Source organism: Leuresthes tenuis, unplaced genomic scaffold (assembly GCF_036924035.1).
Source record: "Leuresthes tenuis unplaced genomic scaffold, fLeuTen1.0.hap1 SCAF_12, whole genome shotgun sequence".
Classification (NCBI taxonomy): Eukaryota; Metazoa; Chordata; class Actinopteri; order Atheriniformes; family Atherinopsidae; genus Leuresthes; species Leuresthes tenuis.
The window spans coordinates 29,322,876-29,349,807 of NW_027325366.1; the positions used below are offsets into that span (position 1 = coordinate 29,322,876).

Here is a 26,932-nt window from a genome sequence, read left to right on the forward strand (position 1 = left end):
CTGCATGTTGGATCAAACCCTCACATCCTGGGGAAAGCCCTGGAAGCAGATCTGTGTTGACTGGGAAAATGACTGTGCAAGGACATCTCAGTTTGATGAGGTCGGAAGAAAGAAATAAGTCTGGTATAATGCTTAATTTTCGCCAACTTCACGGACCCCTAGAAGTTCAAGTGTTCAGTGGCTTTATTATCTCAGCTGGCTTCACTGAGGCATGTTAGAGTGGTTGTAAAGTTACAACTGTTTAAAGTTTGCTGTTAGATTAGTCTAATGCCATTTTAATAGCTTTAACCTCAATTCTGGATAACTATGAACAGTGATCTAAGTTTCCATGGTGAGACTCTGGGGCACCTTCTGACAAAAAGGAGGAATTATAGTTAATCATTTGCATTATCACAGAATACTGTTGATACTAGAATAGAAAAATATCCTTGTAATTAACTGCTACATTTTTTGAAGGGGTCGTAAATTTTATGCAGGAGTGAATACAACGAGTGGTCTTCTGGGATTGTTCGGTTAACCACATTTTGTGGTTTGAAAAGGGATCTAAAGCAAACTACATTTGCTTAAACCTCTTTGTGTAACAGATAAATGACAATATGTGTGTTTAAAGCCTGTTTTAGTGAAAAACGTCCCTGCTCTAAAGCCTCATGTTATCCATCCATCCATTTTCTATACCCGCTTAATCCGTCGGTCGGGTCGTGGGGAGGCTGGAGCCTATCCCAGCAGTGATTGGGCGAGAGGCGGGGTGCACCCTGGACACCTCGCCAGTCCATCACAGGGCCACACAGAGACAAACAAGACACACAACCACACACACTCACTCCTAAGGACAATTTTAGAGTCACCAGTTAGCCTGACATGCGTATTTTTGGACGGTGGGAGGAAGCTGGAGGACCCGGAGAGAACCCACGCATCCACGGGGAGAACATGCAAACTCCACACTGAAAGGCCCCAGCAGAGTTGAACCTGGAACCCTCTCGCTGTGAGGCGACAGTGCTAACCACCGTTCTTTAGGATTTTCTTTCAAAGCAGTAATTACTAACACAAGATCTGATCTTAAATCTGTGGGGATTCAGAGGTGTTCTTATGAAAAAACAAACCGGACACAAATCAGCATGATTTTTTTTTTTTATGAAACTGGAACAGACTAAATGGCCAAAATAAACCAACTGAGAGCTGATCTAAACCAAATGACCAAGACTCAAACAGACAGGATGCGACATGGTCAGCTCAGAACTCCTGGAAAAATAATGTACAAGGCGCCACTTCTCTGCCTCACCTCTTCCTGAGGTCTTATAGAAAAAAAATATCACAAAGACACAGTGCAACAGCTCCCACTTCAACCATAAACTTTACAGATCTATTAATAGCATCTGGTTTTAGAAAAAGGGATGAGTCACTCCATCCATGACTCCATGACTTCTGTGAGGTGTGCCTCCCTAGAGACCAGCGGTACAGCTTTGATCTACATTGCAAAAGTAAATGGGACATACATTAAACTCAATACCCTTCACTATCTTCAGTTTATGTAACCTTGCACGATGCGAGAGTTTCACATTTTAAGATGTGTCAAACAGAGAAGTTGAGACCATGTAATTGTCCATGTCCATGGATGTTGGACTTCCTGTACGACTTCTTCTTAAGCTGTTCCTGTGGTTTCGGGGCTCCATTTTCTCAGTTACAACATCTACGGTTTAGGTAGAAAACTGCACAATCTGGTGCACCCGAAGCAGCAGAGTAAACAGTTATGGTGCAGTGTTGCTGTCACAATTTTTTCACTCAATGAACTATACGGCAAACATAACCACACGTTAAAGTGTCCTCAGGGAGTCTGAAGTTGTACAGACGTACTCGTGTGATGTTTCCTCGGTCAGAGGCAGGAGTTTGAAATAGGTGATTTGAGCAGATTGCTGCTCATCTCTGCTACAGGATAAGGACCCTCTCATATGTGGCTGCAGAAGTGCACATGGACAAAACAGGCACCATTGACCTGCAGCAGTTCTTACTATTGAGTCTCCTTGGAGGACCGTGGAGCAGAAATAGCCTGTAAATCAATTGCTACACAAAGAGCTTCCTCTCAGGATGACATTTACTTATTGCAGACCTCCAACAGACTCACGGTCATACAGGGTTTAACACCCCTCTAAAGGTTAAATTACTCACATCCAACTGTCAGAAGTTCAGGTGAATTTGAGATAATGTAGAATAATGTCATCCTCTTAAGTCTGTCAGCCGTTTGTCTCCACTGATTCAGCTATAGAAAAAAATTTAAAAAACAATGTCTGGAGTGATTAATCTCAAGAAATACCACAAATCTTATGGTGCAGTCTTTTATCTATCCAAATAGGCTATTGATCACTCCAATTTTAAAACTTAGTGAGGTGGCACAAACATACACCACAGGAGCTAGTACTCTGCTGTTGCTTAGCAACGTGATAACTCAAAGATTTGTGTGATGAAGTAAATTTGAGTAAAAACTCTCCAGTCTCTCTCTCCACCTTCTCCGGCTCCTTCTTATTTGTCTTTTTCTCCAGTGACTGCAGAACCAGAAATATCACACAGATGCACACAGCATCTGGGCACCGAATGACACAAAGCTGCAGAGTTACACGTTTCATGAGTCAAAAGAGTGAGTTCTGTCGTTGGAATCACCTCTATTAGTTGGAGCATGTGAGCGTGTGACTTAGCCATGCTCTATATACCACCGACAGCAGGCTCGGCCAGCAAAGAAAAGACGATTCCTTTCTAACTTCCATGCTCTGTCTCCTCTGTCCCTCCAGCTACTTTCCTCCTCAGCTATAAAGGTTGAGATGTAAACTGACATCTGAGCAATAAGGCCCAGACTTCCTATGTTGCGTTGGAGGGCAATTCAGATGTAAAGATGCATATTTCATAAACATAACACCAGGTCTAACATGAGGATGCACAGGTTATAAGGTTTGTTCTGGGTTTTAAAATGTACTCTCTCTAGATTGTCCTCAAAGGTAAAGACTTCAGTTGTCTTCTAAACTCGTTGAGCAGATGTAGAAATAAATACACTTCACTGTGGAAAAACTTCCAGTTATTAAACCGAAAGCTGCGTTTCTTTCAGGCTTCAATGGTTTTCAGGTCAGGCGAGGAGGAGACGCATGACTCCAGCTCAGCAGGAAAGAATAGACAAATTCATCCCAACTTGACTTTCCATCAGCTGCAGATGTTTCTTAGGCAGAAAGTTGCCATGAGAAACAAAGACACAAACACAATCACATGTGGAGCCAAGGGGCTTTTACAGCATTCGGCAGTGAGCTGTCAGGAGCTACACATTTTGAAAAGTGTTAGTCATGGACACATCGTCTTTGAACTGTTTCAGTGTCCAGGTCAATGACAAACTGTTAAAAATACAAGGACAGATGCAGAAGCTTTTATATGTGGGTGGAATTGAAAAATGTTATTCTGTCTAATGGTTTAGTACTTTCATGTAAAGAGTGTACGTTTGACATTATCTCTGATTTACATATGTAAAGATACCTTAAAAAGAAAGGAAATGATCATAAACCCGCTACGTGGGAGTGTTGCATGTTGCAGTGTAACATTAGGACAAGAGAGTGTGAAATTGTTTTAACTCCTGATATACCTAGAGTCAAACTCAGACCCTACAGCACGGAACAGATGTGCACTGAAAGCAGAATATATCAGGTTTGTTGTGGTCAGGTGAACTGGGAGACGTCTATTTTCAGGGCGGTGTAGTGTGGTGTGCGATGCGGCTGCTCGGGTCAGGAAGCTGTCCGGCAGCTTTCATCAGACAAACCATCAGAGCAGAAGATGCTCTCAGCAGCCATTATTGTCACACACTGCACTCAGCAAGCAAACACATTTGACTTCACATGTACATAAAGAGCTGTGCAGCTGTGTTCAAGTGCATGTTCTTGTCTGTATTTTCTACTACCTGGATTAAGATTTTCTTAAGTCTTTGTACTTGATGGTCTTGTAGAGTTCAATCATGTTAACCCAGATAAAACTGTAAACATTTTTTTTCTGTCGGCCAACCAGACCAAGACAGCCTCTCCCTCTTCTATACGCAAGGCTACAGCCTCGGAATTTCAGAATATAAGCAGTGGTATAATCATATGTGCATTATATGCACCTCAGTCTTGTGCATACAGCAGTGAAAGAAGTGAATACATCACATATTAAAGGTGGGCAGCAAGTAAACACAAAGTTGTCCAACGTTTCTGTAAATTCAGGCCGTTCTTAAAGCAGCCTAAAAATCAGTCTATGGCCCTTTTTACACTGGTTAAAAGCAGCTAACATCTGGCTCTTTAGTATAATATGACTGTCTTTAATTTGTATTCAGTCTTGGATCAAATAAGTCTGCAATAAACAAAGGTTTTAATCAACTCCAGCTCGGCTCAGAAACAATGGGAACACATGCTAATTATTATTGGGGAAACTCCGGTTTTGACAACAAAAACGGGCACAGCTTACATTTTCATTAGAGAAACACATGTCTTCTAAATGTAATGTCTAACATGGATGCTGTGAAACTGTAAGCTAGTGTACAAAAAGAGATGGGACCTGTTGTCAAGACAACTGCAGTCTTATTCGCGGTCCCACAGTTCAGTACAGTTGTTATTTAACTAAATCGTCTAGTTTACATGCAAAGAACAGCGCAACTGCGTGAGAAAATGTTTGAGACGTTCAGCAGCCTCTAACTTTCTCTGTTGGAGATCACCGTACATGTGAGTATAGCCGAATTCATTGCACAGACATTGTCTTTAAATTTGGTGAGTGATGATTTTGTAATATTACGTTGTGGTTATAAAAAAGGGATTTTATTAGAGCAGAGTGACAGTCTGGAAATACTTTAAGCGACCACAAGTCAACACAAAACGTCAACATAACAGGCTGATTTTCAAACAATTTCTGATTTAACCATCTGACAGAAGTAATAGAAAAATATGTGAATGAGAGCAGCTTCTTATTTGGGAACCTCAACCAAGTCCATACGACACTCTAAGAGAATAGAGACACACCGTTGCCTTGTTTGTATGATGTTTTCCTTATTATAACCCATCCAAGCAGGGTGTTGAATGGATAAAAAAAGAGATGAAACTGTGGTGAAACTTCCCTTAACGAAGGAGTCTGTTGCAACATCATAATTAGGAAATAAGGATTTTTTGCAGCAGGTTGGGAATTAACTGTTGTTAAACTAAGGACATACAGGTAGGCAAGATCTTGGCTGACCAAGGAGAAACTGTTACAGTGGCAACTCATCAAGCTACAAGAACAAATTTGTTGTGTCCTCTAATCACATTTTAAACACCTGACATTGCTTCATTCATCATTCAAGAAATTGACATGTTCAAGTGAAATGGTTTATTTAAGGGGGAACAGAATAGAAATAACTTTTCAAATAGCATCTGACCAGACAAAAATCTAAATTAAATGACTCAACAGCTGTTTCTGGTCTGAGCAAGCAATGAACTCATGTGACTATCTGGCCTCTTCCCAAATGTGATATCCTAGCTATTCCCTGGCATGAAGGTAATTCCTAAATAGATAAGAGCAATCTCCATTTTTGTCCTGTGGATGTTGCTGTTTTTGTTACTTAAAGTTTTTTGGGTAAGGATAACAACTTCCTCTAAGGAGTTACAACCACAACAGCAACATAGCCTCCCTCTGGTGATAACTAGATAATGTCTAGATGATAGCTAGCTAATGTCCCAACCATGTTACGATGATTTTGTCTGTTTGATGCACTTTTGTTGTTTCGAGTATGATTTCAACAGATTTGATTCTTATTTTTAAGGTAACGGATCACAGAATTTCATGAAAGGCATCAAAACCTTCCTTCAAACACTGTTCTGTTCGCTGTTCTGGAACAACATCTTGACCCTCATCCCCACTTGGCAGCGGGTACAAACATTCTGCAGAACCCTGGAAATATCTACTTCCTTTAGGTATTTTCCACCAGAATTTTAGAAAGTAAACGGAATTTCTCTCTTTTAAACCCGGACGTTGCATCACTCACACCACTAACGCATCACACTGTTTGTTCTCAGCTGTCTCACCTCTTCTCCAGGCTGGCAGAGCATCAGCAGAGGGAATGTTACAACCGGTGGCTGCAGTGTGTGATGACAGAGCAGCACAGAGACAGAGGGTGAACACTGCTGTCGGTGTAACCGAGCATTTTGGCAGGCTGCAGGCAGCTTGTTCCCTCTATTGTTCCCACTGTTGGACGGTGTAATGATCCGTCTTCTTTGTCCAGGGCAGTCTGCTCCTTAATAAACCCCATTCCTCACTGTCTGCGGCTGTCAAAGTGATGCCTTTGCAGGGTGTGGTGTGTCATATACATGAGCACAGTTTAACTGCACTTGTGAGAATACTTGGTTTACACCATCATCTCTATGCGTTGTAGATTTTTGTTGCCAAATATGATTTGACAGAACTCAACTGCGGCAGTAACAGCAGAGGTCATTTGATTATCTGCATGACTGAATATCACATCCTTTTTTCATTTTCCCAATTAGAAGAATCATTACTTTGTCTGATCTGATTTCTAATTAAATAAACTAATTGAAAATGTGCTTGTTGGCTCTGGCTGCTTGTAGTCTGTCTCAGTGGCCCACACACAGCATCAGAGTGTGTGATCTGTGTTTGTGAGATGTGGAAAAGGGTATTGCATCGCTGGGGTGAGAATCTGTGGGCTCAAACATAATGCTAAAGTACGTTTTGTTTCAGTGAGCAACACACCCAGCTTTACATTTTTAAAGACACTCAGTTGCAACTGAATCCCAATTTGTTCTATCATGAAGATGCTGTTGATACTGAATATATTAATACAAATGAGAACACATTTGTCAATGATCCAAAGTTCACTTAAAGTGACTAAAGTGTCAAAGCTCACAGTGTTTCACAATGATATCATCAGCAAATCACTTCAAGAAACAAGAACATAAAACCACCTACGGCATCCAAAATGTTTCACAGGACACAAGGTTGCAGAGATAAACTGGTGTCACAGTCTTAAGGTACTGGCTGTTGTGTGTGCCGATAAAACTGAAATGAACTAAGAGCAACTGTGGACCTCTTCATGGGTTGGACAAAGAAAAAAGCACGAGTCTGTCATTGAGTCTAACTTTTGTTTTGTCCTGTTCATGTGAAGTGAACTGGGTCTAATCTGGGAACTACAGAACCAATCATACGATAGCAAACCAACACTATTTGAGTGCAGCACCAGTTCTACTGTACAGTCAAGTTGATTATACACACGATTCATAACGGGGGATGTCATGATTCCTGTTCGGCTCTGTCTGGGTGTCTGATCTCACTGGGAACCAACTCAGATAGTCAAGAATGTTTGGCTTAGACTCAGGGTGAGTGTGGCTGCCTAAACTCAGCCACAGATCCACTAAAAGCCCAAATCTGCCATTTTCTTTTCAACCTCTTAGTCATGCCTGGTGCTCACAACACTTATGAGCCATGACAAGGCCAACTTTTGATATTTGGGTCAAATCTGTCCATTATAACGCATGCCATAACCTGGGTCAGACCCAGTTTATGAGGTACGAGTGCCAAAAGTTGGTTTCGCTCCCTATAACAGTCTGTCTGTTCACAATCAGTTTGAGGTCTTCTCTCCCACACCTCTTTGTTTTTTATGCCAAACAACATCCTGTATGTATCACTACATAATTCCTCAGTTTCAAACAGACACATCAATATGTGTTCTCCCTGCATTTTGCATTATCATGGTAAACTTTGTCAAAATAAATCCGTTTACCATTTGCCTTCAACCTGCCTCTCTCCTTTTGTCATGGCTTTTGAGCCAAGTCGTGGCAGTGAATATAACCCACCATCACATCACGGCAATATGAAAACAACTGTGTCATAATTGAATGTATTTGGTGACATGACTGGTGTTTCTCTTACACAACCTTTTACGATTAATATACCATAAAAACCCACCCTGTCTGTGTTTTGAACAGATGGAATAGATTTCCTTGAAAGACAATCACTCTGATGTTCTTTTTTCCCCAAATATTCGGTTTTCAGAAGCTGTGAAATCGTCTGAAGAAGATCACAACCTGACCACAGCGAGGCCCAGATACCACTCTGGGAACTGAGAATGTAAAAGAATATCAGATGCTTAGTTCACACACAGATACAGACCATGTCACGTACTTGATGTTTCACACACCAACATCTAACCCGGCTGAGAGGCTGGTGGAAGAGTTGTGTGTGTCTGATGGATGCCATCCTTTCTTTAGCCAGCCTGATGGGAGGACCCAGTGCTCCTGCTTATCTATACCCTTCTAGTAAATTCTCACACACACACTGACTTCCATTCATTCCCAGGACATTTCCCTTAAATATGACCTACACCTGTTCACAAATAAACAGATATTTTCCAGTCATCTCTGAGGTCCCAGTTATTTTATTCCACTCACATGAACACAAAGGACAGACGACCTGTTCAGGATGTACCCCGCCTATTGCGCAATGACAACTGGGATACGCACCAGCCCCCCCCCCCCAGCCTCAGTTGGATTAAACGGGTATAGAAAATGGATGGATGGATGGATGAAAGAAGTGTCATTTGGAGGAAGAAGACTGAAAATAAGGACTGGTACATCTCCTAGTTGGAGTGATTTTTTTCCAAACTATTTAGTTTAACAGATTTCAGTAATCTAAACTTGGTGGGATTTGTAAATAACTGAAACCAATAGTTTATTCACATAAAAAAAGCACATCATCATTTCATTTCTGCGTTATTTTACTATTTCATGAAAAATATCAACTCCTCTTGAAAAAGCTGGAATGGGGGCAACAAAAGACTAGAAATATACGTGATATTAAAAAGACTAATTTGGTTAACTGGTAACATGTCAGTTACATGATTGGATATAAAAGGAGCTCCTTAGAGAGACAGAGACTCAAAAGTAAAGTCTCAAAGGCCCAAACTGTGAAACAATTTCAGAATGAAGTTTCTCAACATAGAATTGTGAAGACTTTGAATACTCTACATAATATCATTAGAGGATTCAGAGAATCTAGAGAAATCTCTGTGGCCTTCAGGTAGCACGGCTTTAAAAACAGTCATGATTCTGTCATAGAAATCACTGCATGGGCTCAGGAACACTTTCAGAAACCCATGACTGAGCACAGTTCACTGTGCCGTCCACAACTGCAGAAGAAGCCATATATGAACACGATTAAAAATCACTGGGTCAAAGCTCATAGAAAAAATGGAAAACTGCCCTGTAAACAGATGAATCAGAATTTGAAAGTCCTTTTGGAAATCGTGGACACTGCATCCTCTGGACTAAAGAGGAGAGGGACCATCCAGCTTCTTATCAGCATTCAGCTCAACAGCCTGCATTTCTGATGGTACCGGGGGGCATTAGGGACTAAGGAACTGGCAGCTTGCGCTTCTGGAAAAGCACAATCAATGCTGAAAGGTATATACAGGTTTTAGGGTAACAGCCTCCATCTAGATTACTTCTATTTCTGAGAATTCCTTGTATATTTCAGCCAGATAATGTTAAACCACATACACAAGCATGGCCTCGTAGAGTCAGGGTGCCAGACTGAGGCAACAGCTCCAGGTTTGTGCACTGAAACACATTAATTTGGTTGTAAACAAAAACATGCACAATTCATATCCATCTGGATGATTAAGAAGATTTCATGCTGTGCCCATTTCATGATTTCCCATGAGACAGGCTTGATTGCAGGATGCTGTGTTGATGTTTGCGACGGCACTGATTGACAATCTATTTCTGCACTTAGTAAAAAACAAAGCTATTTCACATTTATGGATCACTGGAAGCAAAAACCATCTCATCCAGGAGCAGCAAGCAGTCTCCAGTCCCGCACAGAGACACACTCTGTGTCTGAGCTCTGGCTACATTTCTGCCTCTGAGTCTCTGCTCCTGTGTACTTCTTTAGCTTAGGGCTGGAGCGCTGCCTTGGCGTCTGCATGGGCGAGCACAGGCATACAACTGCAGCCGTGTATCATGAGGGTACACATACAGAGAAGAAAAATAAAACAGAGTTAAGCAGATTGTTAGGGGGAGAACTGGTTCATGCATCTGGAAAATGGGAATGGTTCACCACTGGTCCATAAACACACTAAATGAGATTTTGAAGGGAGTCTCACTGTGACAGACCAAAATCTAATTACTCAAGAAGATCATCTTGCCTCATGATATTAAAATGAGTGTATTACTTTTCCAGATCAAGCACATGCACACAATTGAAGTCTTGCCTGCACATCTAAAAGCATAGAACTGCCGGTAGAGGAGAGCGGATGATGGGTTTTATTTGAAACAGCACTCATAGCGGGGAGAAAAAAAACTGAAAACACAAACTCCCTGTTCAAACTCAGCTCCCACAGGCAGCTCAAGTAGACTGAGCATCCATTCAGTATCTACACAGCTGAGAGTAGATGCAGCCAAGATAAACCGGATATGGGCTGAGGTCATCTGAGCAACATTTTTGCATAATTCAATCATATCTATCTCTCGCACAAAGGACATCTTAACTATACTCAGCTCATGAACTAGATCTAATATATATAAAGGTAACAACTGTGTAAAAATACTCCAGGTAAGAATTTATCTTGTTTTGATCACATCTGGTCACACTGGAAGTCCTAATGATTTAAAAACCTGCCATCCTGAGTTTGTGTCTGCATGTCTTTGCTTAATCACGTAATATTCAAAACCCCCAAAACTGACACTTTATAGTGAAACAATGACACAAACAACGAAGAAATATTTAAACAAGAGTAGAGCATGAAACACCTCCATCTGAACTGAATCAATACTTTATTACTTCTAGGAGGGCCATGTCACACCTCTGGTTAAATTTTCTGGGATGGGTTTAAATCATTAAACTAATTGTAATTTTAAGTCAGTTTTTGCAAATTGTTTAATCTAAACACTAATCAATATCATCATATGAAGTAAATTATAAATGCACACACCTCCATGTTGAGATAACAAATAGTTTGCACACTGGGGGGCTCCAGTTTGATCTTTTCTATCATCACCACTAATGTGATGTTTCAAATAAAGCTGTTGGTGCTTTTAGGCAAAACATGCAGACGAAGCCTGTTCCAGCATTTCAAATAGAAAGATATATAAGCTAGAAAAATAAAGCCACTGCTTGGTTGCAGATTCATCTTAATCTGAATGAGACCTGTTTAAATTACATTTATCATGTTGATGGGTAGTTTTCTGCTTAATTTTGTCTTCAAGGACGCCTGCAGGATTTACTGGTTTTACTATTTTGGAATTTTCTTTGGCACAATCTGAACAAACAAAGATGATGTCAAGTATTCTGGCTCTATCTCAGTCAGAATCAGAGTAAGGTTTAGAATTTGGACCAAAAGAAAAAAAACAAACGAACGAAAGGATTAATTCATAATAAAAACGTGGGTTAGCCGCGGGTCTGTATTGGCTGTTGCCTCTCAGACAGACAGGAAGTAAATCCTATTTCCTGCTGCACTCCTCTGAAGCTTTCAGCACAAATCAGATTTATTTGATGTGCAGCCAGAGAAAAATCACACACGCAGAAACACACGACACACACATGCACCATTGTGTGAATTAGACAGCACTTCAGTCACAGCAGCTCTTCCCCTCTGGCTGCTTCCTCTATCTCACTAATGGCCGAGCCTCCTTTGATGTGCATCCACTCAGTGAACTGCGCCTGTATGTGTGCTCACGCTTCTACATGCGAGTCTTTACAGCTCTGAAATCATGTGGTCTGTTAACCGCTCAAATGGAAGAAAACGTACTAGGCTTAAAATGACACTGATGTCATTAAATGTTTGATATTTTTCTGATTCATATCAAAAATAAACTGAATGATAATTAATTATACGTATCTATACATTAAATACCCATGACCCTGAGTTGGATTAAGCAGGTGTAGAAAATGGATGGATGGATATATATTAAATACCAGGGCTGCAACAACTTCAATCTCAAAAAGATTAGAAAACTGTCCAGTATAAAATGCTAAAAAAAATGTTAAAAAAAACATTTAGCAATATGTCTTATAATCAACAGACCTACCAGCAAATGTTTGTCTTTTTCCTGAAAAACACATTACAAAAATTTCATGTAAAAAAAAAAGCCAAACATGCAAATAGACACTAGGGCTGCAAGAAATGACCATTTTCACCCTTTTTTAAATCGTTTTTAAGCAACAATGAACCAGCCAATGTGTAAAAGAGTTAAATGTTTCTCATGTTTTGTCTAAATAAATAAACCAAAATCTTAAGTTGAGACAAAACAGCGAAAAGCAACACGTTACATCTAAAAAGCTGGAAACATCTGGAGCCAGATGTATAAAACTATGAATAGTTTAGAAATATGCATAAGTATGTTTCTCTTTTAATAATCTCAATCATCGGGAAAACGTACGCACATGCACAAACCTGATTTACACTCCATTATTACGCATTAACGGATGCAGATCTAACTGATCTTAAAACATATAGAAACACTGTTCACAATGCAACAAAAACTAGAAATGACCTTGAAGAAAACAGTACATAAGAAAGCGCAACTTTACTAAATGTGAAAATGAGACACACCGCTATTTAATTTTGTGTGTTTGGTTTATGCATGTACACATAATTTATGCAACTCGTCTCTTATATTTGGCTTTTTTGTTTGCTTGAGACATGAATTAAAACAGCTGATTGATTATTTCAAATAGTTTTGGATTACCTAACTGCTGATCAACTAATCAGGACCAATAAGCTGATTTGCGGCAATTGAACAGAAAACGTATTTTACGCTTTCGCTATGCTTCAATTAACCATTAGCTTATTTAATAGATAAAAAGCTGAATCGCATCTAGAAATATTCAAAAAGTCTAGAGTCTGTCTTGTATTCTGTAATGAAAAAATACTTTTTTCATTAAAAAAGAAGAGAGTATAAGGTCCACACATTTGGGATTTTTTATCTCAAATAAGCTAAACAAAAATACAAGACGAGTTTTAGACCAAACAATTAACCAATTCATATAAAATAGATTTACTAATAGATTTACTGATAGTAAAATCATTGGAAGTCACAAAAGCACCTATCCATATGAGTATTCAAAGGGCGGGTGTGTGAGCCTGTAAGCCTTTCTGGAGTGACAGTAATGACTTTGTCTCCATTAACATGATGAGGAGGAGGAGGTTCACTGAGGTTAATGCTGGGGAAATGGCCTCCCTCCTCCTGCCTCACACAGCGTGCTGAAACACAAACCCTCCGAGCTGGAGATGCTACCGAACAAATCAGACCTTCATTGTTGGGACCGTGGTCCAGACACAAACATGATGCCAACGCTTACATCAGAAGAAGAGGTGGGAATTACATTAATGTGTCAGATAGTGGTAGTCACTAATCATATGTGTAAAGATGGGAAATGTGTTACCATTTCCTTCCACTGTGTGGAGGCGAGGCAAGGCGTGATGAAAGTAGATGCACAGATGACATGATTTGCCACCTAAGTGAACACACAAGTGAGCATGAGGAATAATGATGAGGTTTTGAGGTCCTGCCCAAATGTAAGCACACTTCACATAATCCATCTGGCATAATCAACACTCATTTTAGAATAATTATTCAGGTAAAGTAATTAATGATCACTAACTACTCATCTACAATTCAAATAGTTAAGACCTACACACTGGTATTGTGGTATAAACTGCTAAATCGCTGGGCCAGGGATGGGACTTTGATACACATCTTCATCTCATGACTGCACTTTCTTTATGTGCAGTCATAAATTTCAAATTCACTTCAGTTAATACAAAGAAGCGTAAAAACACCACTTTTCACGCAGCCCGACTGAATTCAAGGAAATAGATACAAGCTATACATCAGCGATATCCCTTTCTCTTCTATTTTCTGAGTTTTTCCTTTCCTCAGACTTTATTGAAGAAACAATGTAGAAATTTAGCAACAAGCTCCAAAACAGAGCATCACTGCCAAAAAGGAGCACATCGTCTTTCAGCCCCTTTTTGGATGAATAAATGAAAAAGTACAACAAATAAAAACAAGTTTAATAACCTGTGAAAAAAGTCAACCTGACAGGCGTATGATTCTGGCGCATTGATTTTAATCTATCCCCGTTAATCTTTGTTGTGACTCCTCATGTGTTATCTGTCTGCAGCTACTAAACAACTCGAGAGCTCCATCAAGTGAAATCAGATATTTTCCTGAACTCTTTCACCCCGGTCATAGTAGTTCCAGGGAAATGCCTTTGTACGGACACTTCATCTTTAAGAGCATCTCTGCAGTGCAGCTTGAATGCATCTCCGTGCACTGTAAAACAAGAAGCACATGCATTTGTTTTTCGGGGTTCTTTTTTCAGACCAGACACTGGCCTGCTGCTCACACTGAGCTGGCTGTAAATCGCAAAGCCTGATTTCTGTGACAGCAAATGAGAGCCAGCTGTGAGGAGAGACGGAGGGGGATGAAATTGGTTCAGAGCCAGAAGTCAGTCTGAATGCTGCGTCTCCGGATCAATACACAGCTGGTGGCCCTTTTCTCTAACACAAACTCAAATAACCATGCTTGAGAGGACTCTTGCTCGGTTATACTGACTTCTTTTCTCTTTGTGCTGACCTTAACCAACAGGACAACCTTAAAGAGATGCTTCACTCCAATAAACATTACATTTAGCCACTGTTCTTTATGAGATTTGAAATCTGCAGATACTTCTTTTAATTTCTGGCTCCACAATGTTACCGTGTGGGCGTCTGCAGCTTCGTTTATTGTGTTCAGATCTTTCAAAATTTCCATCTTTTTTGAGCCTGTCCCTAAAACGCAGGGTACATCCTGGACATGTCTCCCTAAAAACATACATTTAGAAACAACAAGAGCAATATCAGTATCACTGCATTAAAGTAATTAGCTGAAGTGGTGCTGAAACTAAAGTGTGTAAGGGTCAGATATCAAATCTTTCTCGATGTACCCATCTCAACATCACTCACTGGTTTGTGAACTGCTGTTAAAGCCTGGAGTGGCCATCATTACTTGGTCTTTTGGGAGCCAGACATGAAGATTTTTAAAAGAATAGATAGAATAGAAACACATATATACTTAGTTATTTGACAAGTACTATTATTTTTCGATGCAACTTTTGCATCTTGGCACCAGGACTGGACAAAAAATGCGTATCTTTGAAGGCAAATATCTACCTAATTTTGTAATTATTTTTAAAATTAAACCAGCGCACTGATCACAAAGAGTTGATGAGAACATAATTTCTTGTTGGAAAAACGTACTGACTAACTAAATCATTCATAAAGTTACTTATTTTCAGAGGGAGTCTATTGGAGCCAGAGATTTTTGTAGCCAACACCCAGTGGCTTTAGGTGGTATTGCACTTGAAATCTCTTCCTCATCAGCTTACCTTTTAAGAGCAAGTGACTACGTCTGTCTTGTACATTCAGTTTGTGGCCATATTGTGGAGTATGAGGCCCATGTAACATAAATATCGTCTTCAGAGGGTGCGGATGAGACTTTCCACAGAGTCGTGTGCACACTTGGAATAGCTTCGCCTTGGATTTGGTATGGAATACATCTCTCTGTAGATACTGATCTATTGGCCATGAATGTGAAGTTCACATCTCACCACCTTGAATTTGGGGAATTTTGTTTTGTTTGTGTCATGCTGTATGAATCACAATAGCATCAATGTCGTCTTTTAGGAGTTGGGACCATGATTCCAACCCTCAGAATCATGTTTTTTTGCACATACTTTAAGAATAGCTTCTAAAATCCCGTCTCTGGCCATTTCTAGTAAACATGACAAAATAATAAACATACCTGCCTCTACAGTATAAAGAACAAATCTTATTATTTTTTTTTTTTTTACGGTATAGTGACTATAAAAACTCCAACACAACAAACTAACATAAAGAACTAGCGATAATGAAAAGGTCCCTGCTGGGTCGTGTTGCCTCACAAAACAAAAAGCACTTGAACACACCACAAAGACAAGGTCCAACTGCCAGCTAGGACGTACCATCTACGTCCACGATATAGGCATAATTCTTTCTATTTTTTTTTTGTTTGTTTGTTTTAGCCAATTCAGCATGTTGAATTGAGCAAAAAGGTACAAAACAGCTGAATCTGGGCCTTAAACCCCAAGAACAGATAAGAGAGACAGACATTCACTGACACTTAACACCGACTGATTATAACCCCCATAAAAACATAGGGTAAATGTATTTAAAAGTGCTATTGTTGGTTTACTTGTTTTAATGGGCTATAAAAGTGATTCTGATTTAACAGGGGATCTCAGGAGTCAGTGACTGGATTGTAACAGAGAGCACCCACAATGTCCAAAAAAACCTGGTTTAAAGTGTGCAGGAAGCTGAGCAGAGGTTGTGCATCTGGATCAGTAATCCTGTCCACCATATGGATCTATGCTGTTGAGCTAATATTTCTACTTTTTCCTGTATCTCCCTTTCTCCACCAAATATGACCTTTTTGACCAACGTCTTAGCCAAACCAAAGCAAACCAGGCAATGACAGTGGCAGGTGTTGATAACAAAAGAGCATTCCTCACAAGATGCGGCAAGCATCCCAACATGCAACCCGATGTGCAGGGACGTGATGCAACTTAATAAGAAAAACTACAGCTCTAAAGAACCCACTCACTTGGCTTCAGACAGACACAAGCAGACACCATGAACCTGTGGTTGTTTTTACTGTAGTGTCTGCCTGGAGGACCATGTTCAATACATGCTCTGTGCATCAGCGTCGTTTTTCTGCACCTGCGCACTATGAATCAAGTCAGTAAACAGGTCAATGCGGATGCTGGGTACATGGCTGTTCACAAAGGACCTCACAGTCTGCATACAGACCCCACAGGACTCACAAGTTATAACACCCCTGTTACTGAAACTCTGCTGTGTGTTGTCCGCTCAGACTGCTGTTCTGTGTAAGTGTAAGAACTGTTGCACGTGTGAAATTTACAACGTGTGACTGAATAGGTTAACACCTAATTCAAATAGGTTAAATAGATTTTTCTTTAGACCTGTCATTGCATCGTCTCTAACATACAAACATGTCCTTACATTTATACTTTTATGATGGCATTTTTGGCTTTAGATAACTGATTGAATAAATAAGACAGCATAAAAGCAGGCAGTGGCAAAAAAGACATACTGTTACCTGAGTAAATACATAATAAGTATGAATGAGAAGCAAACAGAGAAGCAGGTAAAAGAGCCACATAAATGAAGTCATTATTTATATTTCATTCTCCCCACTGTGTGCTGCACACAGCACAAAGAGATACTCTCACTCTCGTATAAATGCTGGTGGAGAAATCTCATGTGAGTAGTTCCTCCCGTGGTGGAACACAGCCTAATGCTCCCACCGTATCTCAAAATACCACCGCAATTAGCGACAGTCGTCCCCATTGAGCTCTGCGGCGTGGGGTCAATTAACGTTTGTGAGGTGCCGTAGCAGAATCTGCAAAAGACATGAGGAGGATGGATAATCACATTACAGAAGCTAACAGGCTGCTTTTGCCACATGGTGTAATGAGATGCAAAACACATAATCACAACAGCAGAGAGCTGAGGAGATTTTCAGTCCAATCTGAGGACTGAAAGGATTCTGTGTCTGCTGAATGGTGGGGACTATTTTGCTTTGGTTTCACTCTCTCCTGTGAAAGCTCATCAGCCATGTTGTCCCCAACAACCCATTGACCTGAGGGAAATCTGGCGCGCTACGTAGCCGCCTCTGTTGGCAATCTAATCCCCTCAGGTCTTGCACGTCATGGCCATCAAACCAAACAAACCCCACACAGCCTCAGCAGCCAGTCGCCACTGGGCGGAGTGGTGTCAAATTCTGCTGCAGTGACTCCATAGCTGATATTTAGCAGTCACATCACCATGTCAATTCATGATGTAACAGCCGTTTGTTTGCCTGCAGACAATAGAGAAGCTGTTTGTTGATGCAGATGATGAGTATCTGTGTCCCTGCGGCCTCCTGGGAATCACCGTTTCAACGTCACTCATTCACAGAGAGTGACAAACCAATTCACCCAACACAAATTCACACTCTGGACACTGACTCTCTGATGATACCAAAGATGAAACATTTGGTCCATGAGCTGAAATGAGAATATTTGCACAAAATGTCCAATGTTACTGAGCAAAAGAGAGCAAAGTAGGGATTGATTGTGGAACACTACTAACAGAAAATATACATCACAGTCAGAATTTTTGGCATCACAGAGAGCCTTGAAACATTTCTAGAAGCTTCTTGCACCTGTCATTTGGTAGTTTCTGCCACTCTTTCACAGCTATGTGTTTAAGCTCTAACTTTGCAAGTCCTTTTTACAATGGCTGACTTTTCCAGAAGCTTTCGGTCAGTTCAAAACAGCACATCTTTTCTTTTTCAAACACTCTTTTGTCCTTTGTTGGATGTGTGCTTCAAGATGTTAAACTTTAACTTGTTCAACAGTTTTAAAAGGTCATTCTATGTCACTAAAAGAAATGATGAATGAGCTCAGAATCAGACATGTCAGCTGTTGCCATGAAAACATTGTTCAGATTTAAATGCACAGAAACCACATTATTAGGACCTAAAGATGTGAACATACTGTCTAAAAAGTGAAAGCATCCCCAAGACCCAAAGCTGACAGGTCAGCTTTCACATCAGCATTGTTGCCTCTACGTATTGACCAGTTACTTAAGCTGGGTGTAAATGCATACTCAAAGACTATATAACTGTTAAAGAGTCAAAAATGTCCCTCATGAATGGAAAGAGAATGAACACCGAGTGTTAAAAGACTAGCAAATGGATACATTTATCAAAACAGGACCCCAAAAATAATGAGAATGTTGCTGTGTAACTGCTGGATGTGGAGTGTTTTGAAAGGTGATGATGAGTCAGTTTCTTTTTTTGTCTATACTACATCTGATGTACAAAACAGCAGTTTGGCTGAAAGTGATACATAAGAGAAAACAAAGGTCCAGTTCAATCAGATGTTGTGCAAACTTTATTCGGTCAGCTCCCTGATAAAGTCTGCCTAATGCCTGATTTGGCCCATATTTCAACTCAGAGGGTAACTCCACAGAGGAGAGTATCCGAAACAGAAGGAATACAAACATCCCACAGTGAAGAGACAACCTATCAACATATTACATTTCTGGAAACACAGTCTCCTCTTGTCTGTTTTCCTCCCTTTTTGGATGAATGTAAAAAATACTTTTTGTTTCTGTACAACAATCAGTTTTACCCACCAAGGAGCGAGCTATAAAACTGGAGCTGGTGGATGGCTCCAATATGGCGACTGTCTCTGCCACATCCATCCATCTTAACTTTCCTTTGATTACATATACACAAAGAAGCCATGTGGTAACATTTAGAACATTAAATACCTGGTTAAGGCTAGAGAATAAAGTGCCTGCAAGGTTAAGGAAAACAGCCCAGTCTGGTGTTAATTTACCTATTCTGCACATTCCTCACAAACCATGACTAAGTGTCACACAGGGAAACAAACACCAGGCTTCTTCAGCTGAAGAATGCGGGATACAAACTTTTGGTTTGCAGCAATGTAAAATTATGACATATTTTCCAGGTAACTGCGCTGCAAGAAGAATGGGGATCTAGCACAGACACCAACAAATATGTCAGACTGAAGAACTATAAAGGTCTGAGGACTTTTGTTGGCTGACATATAATAACTGCAGATTACTGTTGTATCATTGTCCTACATCTTCCAAACTCCACACTGGTTCCATTCCTTAAACCAGACACAAAAACCTGCCTGACACAGACAGTCGCTTGGTGAATGCTCCACCTGTAAAAGTGCAACTCCAGAGATGATGACCAGCAGTGGTTCTCTGGAAAACTACCAGCAATGCTGCGTGAAAACAGATGAAGACATCTGCAGAGGTCACTTTAGACTTTAAGGAAATGTATTCAGGTATTAGCCGAGTTTATATATAACAGATTATTCAATAAGTTAAAGGAACAGTTGGGTGCAGGCTCTCACATTCAGTGCATGTAGGGGACTTTAAAACATGATTTTCATGTCCTAATGATAATCATTTGTTAGTGTCCCATTGGTTACCAGCAAAACAACCACTTCTCCAGTTATGTTGCAGGGATAAAAACATCAGATTTTAATTTGAGACATAATGAATTCCACCATAAACTGAGCTCAGAGCTGGCTGATGTGCAGAAATTCATCCTGCTTCACATAAAACCTTGTTTAGATATGAGTTCACTATCTGTCAGATAAAAAAAAAGAGATTTGCTGTTAACACAGAATGTGCCGCTCCTCTCCATGAAGCTGAGGACGTCGCCCTGGTGACGAGTTACCAAGAGCTTTGTGTTTATGAACCAAGATCCTGAGCTGCTCAGCTTCAGCATACAGCTCTGCAATTTAAAAAGGTACTTATGCTTTACATGGGCAATTTGTCTAACTTTATGCTTGTGCTTTACAATAGTATTGCACTTTTAACTCCACTACCATTTGACAGCTTTAGTTGCCATTTTCCTTATACAGCAGATTCAAATTTTACTCAAAGACTATGTGATAAACCACAAAAATACACCTACTTTTCTTTAATTTTATTACACATCACAGAACTGATGCAATATTCCCGTTTTTCTTAAATACTTGAATATAACAAGCATGTCGGTATGACAGTACAATGACAAAGCCAGTTCTCTGTGCTGCTGAGGGGTCGTCAAGGTGACTTAATACCAAGGACATCCTCTCCTCCACCGTCCATCAACCAAACACCACCCTCCCTCCTCCTTACATTAGCTCACATGGCTGAAGCAGCAGAGGAAACCCAACCAAATTTCACAAAGAGAGCCATCAGACACACAGCCTTTCAGGTGCAAAGTGTTCTCTATATCAGATCAACCTGATCCTTTTTTCCTCAGGATTTTAGAAGCAGAAGTGCAGGCTGGACACAAAAGAAGCACTTTCAATCCCCATTTATTGATATTTTCTTTCATTTAAATTGGTTCTGAATTTTTTTAATGCACTTTAAGTTAGAAATCTGTTTTACTAAACCTGAGCTTCAATAGTGCTATTGTTTGGCATCCCTCCTCTCTGTATTGGATAAAGAACAACGCTTGGTCGCTGCATCTTGGAGACACCTTAGCTCACTCGCATCAGATTAACTTATCAATAACGTTTCTCCATTAGAAATTAACACAGTAAAGCTTTCATTTTGTTTTAAAGCCTCGTTTCAGTTTTTCTTGGCGTATATGAGCTTTATAGCGTTCCAGTAAAACCGCTCAGCGGGCTGACAGGAGCGTGTAATCAGCGGGGGAAATAAAGCACACAAACCGGTCAAATCACAGCAGAGAGCACACGTCTCCTTACCGGGTCAGGCGGTGAAGGATCCGGCAGAAGCTGTGTAATCTGCGGGCGTCAACACAATAAATCCCGCTGCTGGTGGAACTGGAGGCAAATTCTCCGTGTGTTTCCTCTCAGGCGCACCGATGCATCTCAGCGTGGAGACACCGAGCCGCCGCAGCTGCTGCCGCCGCCGCCGCTGCTGCTGATGCTGCTGCCTCCGTTTGGACAGAGAACCCAAAGGCGCGTCACCGAGACACGTGCACGGTGGCCTGGTCCGGTCTCCAGCGGAGACCGACCGGTGGAGCCTGGGTAGACATAGGGGGAGGATATAATCTCACTAATATCATGAAAACAATGCAACAATTGATTGATTAATTAATCATTTTATTATCATTAATTATTAATCAATCAACCAGTCAGGCAGAAAATTGGTTGCAAATGCAGTAACTAATAAAATAGTCTTTCTGCTGTCATCTTAAATTGAAAATAATTGACTGGAACAATTTTCTCTCCAGAGTAGACGTTTTGGAGCATTTTTGGTTCTAAGTTTTCTTATTTCCTTAAGCCTAAAAATGAGCCTGTGGGTTGATCAGTTGATAAAGATGATTGTTAATAAGGGAAAGTAGGGTTGTGTATCAGGGATTAATCAAAACTAACTGGTCCTAACCAGATCTCAAAAGTAGATTTAATACAACCTCAGGTGAAAATGTATGAAAAAAAATTCAAAACGCAGAAGCAGTGTTTTGCATTCCTATAAGTAAACTACTTAAAGTAGTCCATATGAGGTCATCAGTCTCTCACAGCATTGTGGAGGAATTTTGTCCCACTTTTCTTTCCAACGTTGCTTCAGCTTATTCAGGTTTGCAGCTTTGGTTTATGCACAGCTCTCTTAAGGTCCCACCACAGCATTTCAATCAGGTTGAGGTCTGGACTTGACTGGGTCATTGCAACATCTTGATTCTTTTCTGCAATCATCAGCCCTCCACCACCGTGCTTGACAGTTGGTTTGAGGTGTTTGTGCTGATATGCTGTGTTTGCTTTTCTCCAAACATGCTGTTGTGCATTATGACCAAATGTCTCCACTTTGGTTTGGTCTGTCCAAAGGACATTGTTCCAGAAGTCTTGTGCTTTGTTCAGATGCAGCTTTGCAAACCTAAGCTGTGCTGCACTGTCCTGCAACCCTTCCAAACAAGCCATACTTGTTCAGTCTTTTTCTAACTGTACTGTCATGAACTTCAACATTTAACATGCTAACTGAGGCCTGTAGTCTGATATGTAGCTCTTTTTTTTTAGCAGTTTGAGCATTTTATGATCTGAACTTGAGGTAAACTTTGTAAATTTTTTTGTCTATTCTTGATAAAATTGGCACCCATATTGAATGTTTTCCTCTTGTGAATAGTCTCCGTAGAACGATGGAACCCTTCCCAGATTGATGGGCAGCAACATTTGCTTGTCTAAGATCATTGCTCATGTCTTTCTTCTTGGCATTGTGTTAACACACATCTGAATGCTCCAGATCAGCAAAACTGACTAAATATCTGCTTTTATAGAGGTGCTCACACTTACTGATGATCAATTAATAAAGTGCATGAGATTAGCAGCACCTGGATGCCTTACCCCTTAATTCCCATGGAAACAGTACTTAGTTTTGTTGGTTGCTGGTGTTTTTTCCTGATTTGAAGACCTGGTGAGAACCTGATCCTGTAGAAAGATGGTGAAAGACATTAAAATACAAATTAAATCTGGTAGATAACAAACCTGCTTTGCTTGGTGACCAATCTCTACCTGAAACTAACACTGTGAATTATAACTTGATGTAGCTTTTCCACATTCATGATGCCTCCCTCCTATCCACTCCTTCTGCCCACCTGACCACCACGGGACTCAGATCTTTCTGTCACATCCCCTCGACTCTAGACTGCCCTCCCTCTGAACCTTCACACAGCTTCATCTCTGACAACGTTCAAGACTCAACTCAAACCCCACATGATCCCTACATCCTCACTACCACCAGAGCACCTTCCATCCATTTTAGTGTGAGATCTTTTATTCAGTAAATTTATGGTATTTTATCACGACAGCGTGTTTTTTTTTATTAATTATGACAATGTTGCTTTTAATTGTTGCTCATAATGTAAGGTGATCTTGAGATTCTTTAAAAGCACCTATAAATAAAACATATTATTATTATTATTGTTGGTGTTTTTTAAAGAACAAAAAGTTTTTAAGCTTTTTGTTTGTTGTCCTTGAGCAACAAATACATGATGGGGACTGTAGGTTTCCTCATAGTTTAATCTACTGTATGTTAAATACTGACCACGTAGTTTTCTCACCAACTCCTTTTATAAATCCCCTCTGTGATGTTAAAAAGTACTGATCCAGATGGAGCCAAGCAACAATCCTGGTGGAGAGTAATAAATATAGGTTGATAATAAATCCCTGTGCAGCAGAACACTGTAACCTTGGCAGGACAGATGACAGGGAGCTTCAGTCCCAGTGGGCAGCCATGCAGGGCAGCAAACTAGAAAAAGCTTCTTCTGCAGCAGCGGAGGCGTCCACAGGCCGCAGCATGGCATGTCATACATAAAATATGTCACACAAGTGCTTTTGGATGGGACCCAAATCATGCAGCATGAAAAAACTGAAAGTGTGAGAACGGAGAGCTGCGTCTTCAACGATTTTTTTTACATATTTTTTGGATGTTGTGATGTATAGTTTCAGATCTGTGAAGTTCAAAAGCTTTTTCAGATTAATGAACTCGCGTTACTGAAATCTGAATTGGATATTTGGCTCACTCTGCTGGTTATACTGAGCAAATACAATAAGATTTTGGTTTCTACACGATGTTTACCTAACACAAAGTTGAATTATCAGCAGTAGAAGAATGCAAGCATTATGAGGCTTATCTATAAGTATCAGCAGTTAAAGTAAATGCATATGTGATATATATGTGAAATACTGTAAATTCAAGGCAGTAAAAACTACAGAAACATGCATGCCTTTTCAATCCCTGATGGTTTCCCTGCTTTGCTACATTACAACCTAATTGATGTTTTGGGATATTAAGAGAAATTAAAAGGAAATAGTCAAATAAACAACTAAAAGGTAGCGAGTGCATATATATATATATTCACCTCGTTTAAAGTCCTAAATCAAGACCCATAGCTTTCAATTTTCTCGCAGAAGACAATATAAATCCAGTTAAATGTGCCCGTGTATAATCTCATTGTCACATGACCTCACTATTTATGAAAATCTGACAGCCACCACGCAAGCAGCCAAATGAAGACAAATGAGGTCTCCAAACAGGTCGGGACAAAGTTCTGGAGAAGTAAGGATTAGAGTTGAGCTATAAAAAAAAAGTTTTCATAGAAAACATGATCAAACACATCATTTAAGAAATAGAGAATATGACACCACAACAAAGACCACCACAGTTCACAGACGAGTAAAAAAGAAACATTAAGCACTTTCATTTTCAAACATTAATCAGAAAGGTATTAAAGAAGCCAAACTTAAACCTGATGGAGCCGCAAAGCTCCACATCAGAAACTGGACTGGAGTAGCAACAAGATTCATCAATGAACTGATAATAATCATTTTAGGAAAAAACTAAAGTTTGCCAAAATGCATCTGGACGAATCTCTGGACATTTGGAACAAGGCAGACTGGTCAGATGAGACTAAAACTGAAGTTTTTGTCCATCAAGTCCCATAACCTCGAGAACACCATCCTAACCGTGAATTGTGGTGGTGGCTGCTTCATGCTGTGGGGCTCTTTGTCATCAGTGAAATTGGACACAACTGAATGAATGATGCATACTGAGACTGGGACAGAGGTTTAGCTTTCAGCCCGACACCCACTCAAAAGCATGTTGCTAAAGAAATGCTCAAGTGGGAACATTTAGATGTATTTGGACCGGCCTTGTCAAAGCCCAGACCTCCAATCTTTAAGCAAGCAAGCTCCACACTGTGTACATTATTATCTCCATTTGTTTATATTGCATTGTGTTAATTTTTCATTAATTCTTTATCACTTTCTGACAGTGTTTTTATTACTTTGAACTGACAAAAAACATGTGATTGTGCTCTCACATGGAGGACACGTCATCCTAAGTGCCCCATATTCTGCATTGGTCTTTCCAGCATGTATCATAACAACACCATAAACCGCCTTTGTTGTCTGCAGCTATGCACGGCTTTAATTGCACTGCTGACGCTGTGGCTAATAAACGTCCCTGGGAAGTTCCCACATCCTCCTGCTGAGCAGGTAAGTTGGTCAGGTTGTCACATGCATGATCATTATTTCGGCCCAGATTTCCTCATTCCTCATGACTCACTCCAGACTGGTTAGCTGAATGAAACGTGAATTAAGCCGTCAGATGAGATACTGCACATAAACAGGAGGACTGCGTGAAAGAAATGTCTAAGAAAACTTAGTTTTTCCTTAGTTCAGCATTTGTTACAAATGCATTCACCAATATGGGAAGTTGCCATTCTGTTCTTCCCCAAGCAGCCCTCAAACTACTTCTACTTTGCTTTGTGCTTTATCTTCTAGATCATTACATGGAAAAAGATGTATAGTTAGGCCATGACATATTAAGACAATGACAGTGTTAACTAAAACTTATTGAAATCACAGTCATATAATGAATGAGTGCAAAAGTCTGGAGCTTATGACAGCTGTCACTGAGCAAGAACACCTCCTGGACAGGTTGAAAGAAATGAGCCATGCATATTAATTCCTAGGATCAAATTGGAATCACTAATCGACCTAACATGGATGTTTTTGCTTCCAAGCAGCCACACTTTCTTATCCTTTAAAGATGTCTTGATCAATAGTTCTCCGGGCTTTCTGATCTCTGTTCAAAGTTTTTCTTTGGATATTGGCTGCTTTTTCACTCATTTTCAATCATTGTATCTGAGCATTTGAGCAATTTTATTTTTTATTTTTTGCTAAGCCACTAAACACTGACCTATGAATCATTCAAACATAAAAAAGACACTTAACTTCTGACAGAACCTTCTCAGTAGCTGTTGGCCCATTTATTTCTTCGTCTGCTCCCATATCATGTGGAGTGCCCCAGGGCTTGGTTTTAGGTCCTATTTTATTTGTTTTGTACATGTTGTCTCTTGGTGAAATCATAAGTCAGTTCCAGGGCATCTCTTATCACATGTACACTGATGACATTCAGCTACAGTTTTATTTTAACCCCAACAGATACGATGGTCTGAATGTGCTGCATGATTGTTTGTCAGTTATTAAGGTCTAGCTGTGCAACACTTTCCTTCAGTTAAATACCAGAAAAACTGAGGTTCTCATTATTGGGCCAGACAGTTGTATTTCTGCCGTGAAGGACTACGTTGGGTCTATCTGCACCAATGCATGTTCCTTCCTGAGAAATTTGGGCATTATCTTTGACCAGCATATGAGCTTTGACAAATACATTTATTCTTTGTCTCGCATTTGTTTCTTCCAACTCAGAAACATTGCCAAACTGAGAACCATGGTGTCGCAGGCCGAGCTAGAATTGATAATTCATGCGTTTGCGTCATCTCGGCTGGACTACCGCAACTCCATATTCACATATCTC

At 40.2% G+C, this 26,932-nt stretch overlaps 1 protein-coding gene across 1 annotated transcript in view; it reads right to left on the reverse strand.

Annotated features, from left to right (window-relative positions):
• The window catches only part of enox1 (ecto-NOX disulfide-thiol exchanger 1), a 108,700-nt gene extending 87,145 nt beyond the window's left edge, over window positions 1-21,555 (reverse strand). The window contains exon 1 of the mRNA XM_072397418.1: window positions 21,364-21,555. The gene's annotated coding sequence lies outside the window, so the exon portion shown is untranslated. The remainder of the gene's footprint in view (window positions 1-21,363) is intronic.
• Window positions 21,556-26,932: the final 5,377 nt, after the last annotated feature.